Genomic DNA, 2,357 nt, shown 5'->3' on the forward strand with positions numbered 1-2,357 from the left:
TGAGTCTGGGAAATCAATTACTGTGCTCCAACCTCTGGGAATCAAAAAGACCAGGAAGTGCTTGCCCAGTTAATTCCTAAAATTCGTTTATGTATTTGCCTAGAGTGCCTCCTGTGGAGTTTGTATCTATTGTGTATTCCTCCAAATATGTGGGCAGTAGTCCCTCACTACATGCTTGTTGATGATGTTTGAAAGAGAATAAATTAATTTTGTTGCCTGATTCCAGTTTGGAAAATACATAATGGATATTTTCTATAACCTGACTATGCAAAGTTTTTGTTCTTGTGTGTCTGACATCTAATAATAGTGTCAATGTCAGGCTGCATGGTGGCTCTCAACACTGCGACTTTGAGAAACCTCCAGGAACCTCCATTATCGGAAAATCCACATGGAACTGTGATACACAGCTGAAAAGTTATAAACTGAGTCATTTCCCCTAAAGAAAATGGAACACTTGGAGTGAAACTCCAGGGGCATAAATCCGTACCAGAGGGATTGCCCTTGTGCAGTCCAGGCTGCAGTTGCTCTGGAAGGTCTTCATTCTGGAACAGTCCTGAGATTTCTGGGAAACAACATCTATGTCTTGATCCCTAAGCTACTTCCAGTCTTCTCTCACTTATCACAGCCCCAAACAAAATTGCTCCAAGACTTTGAAATCTCTAATAAGAGCTAGGCCAGGTTAAAAGCACTGCCCTGAATACTTACCTGTCAGGGGAGATACCATGATGGTTTTCCCAGGGCAAGTTTCATCCATCCAAGTTGGAAACGCTGACCTCTGCGATTTACCCAACTGTGGGAAACTTGACTGCATAATTGGTGATAGTGGCGGACTGTGTTCTCACTTTCCCCTGGAAAAGTAAAAAAACGCTTCCTTGAGGCAAGTACAGAGAAACATTTCTTGGGGTTTAATTTCAAAGTTGGGAAGATTGGGTTGAAAAGAAATCAATAATTTGGTATTGTAGGTTCACATTCATACCATATCATTAGGAGAAATAAACAACTTCCACACAGCAGGAAATGATCCTTCTTTGCATCAACATGGTAATATTAGGGAGGAGAGGAAGGTGACTCAGATAATGCTGACATTATTTTGACTTGTTACAGCGGTTACTACCATTGTTCCTAATGGATAATCAAAGCATCAGGATGTTAAAACACATTTATGATTGCCGAGAAGATGGAGCCTCTGCTCCTGTAATTTTCTGCCTGTCTTAGGGTCAATCTGTTTTATTATCAACATCAATTAAACTCTTTCTCTGTTTGTTTTGTTCATAGGCTGCAGCAACCATACTGTGTTCTTCTCCCACAAGTAACCATCCTTTTAAATGTCCGATAAAAATATGACATCCAGGCCATTTGAGTCCACCAAAAAAGGGGCCACTATATTTTCTGTCTCCCACACACACACGCAGACACGCACTTTCCACTTTCCTTCACACACACCCATAAACATCTTTCCCTTTTTCCTCATTAGAAAAAATGATAGGTATTAAACAAGGATTAACTTACATTTTTAAAAAAGAGCAATGAAAATCTATTTGCAATTCTGAAATACATTTTGATTGTATCTACAATTGTTTACACTATTTCAAAGAGGATATGGTCCCAAGAGCACATAAAATATTTAAAAAAGAATAATAAAACTTTTATCAAATAATTTTCTGTCCAATTATGCTAAATGTTTTTCTCATAAATATTACTTTGTAGCATAATTGTTGAGTGGGTACATCATTTAGAATTCCACTTACTAAGTAGGGGAAATAATGATTTAATTACCAAAATTAATGCTAACCAAATGAAGTATGTAGTCTTAATTATACTTTAAAATATTGATATCGATTCCTGGTAGAAAACGCAAAGATATTTTCTGCTTTTGATAAATTAATAAAATAACGTTAAGTAATTGTCAGTAATATATTTTTTGGATCTTAAGTAAACATCCACCTAGTCAGTGCACCAGCTGGGGAAAAATCAGTTAAAAGACAGTCCTGTGAGGCTAAAGTAGAAAATTGTACAAATCAATATATATATCATCTTGAAATGAAAAATATGAACTAATTGTTACAAAGCAGGAGCTCACAAATTGGCAAGAATGTCTATCACAGGAAGTAATCTATTAGCTTCTAGACTAACCAGGTGCTATCTCTAACAGAATTGAATAATTGGAAGAATTTAATCATTTTCCAATGAACAATTATCAAATTAATTGCCTTCTCTGGACCTTTCAGTTAAGGTTAGAATCTCACTGATGAAATCTTCATCAAACATTGCCAATGAAAACCATATTTATACAGGAGCTTTGAAAGAGTTCCCAATGGTCACAGTCGAAATAATTTAAGCAAAAATAAATAAATAAC

The 2,357-nt window shown here is 36.1% G+C and overlaps 1 pseudogene; it reads left to right on the forward strand.

The window, feature by feature from the left end:
- The first annotated feature begins 697 nt into the window (after positions 1-697).
- Positions 698-851, forward strand: LOC139075456 (U1 spliceosomal RNA; annotated as a pseudogene).
- The last annotated feature ends 1,506 nt before the right edge of the window (positions 852-2,357 follow it).

This window comes from Equus przewalskii, chromosome 13, assembly GCF_037783145.1.
Source record: "Equus przewalskii isolate Varuska chromosome 13, EquPr2, whole genome shotgun sequence".
NCBI lineage: Eukaryota > Metazoa > Chordata > Mammalia > Perissodactyla > Equidae > Equus > Equus przewalskii.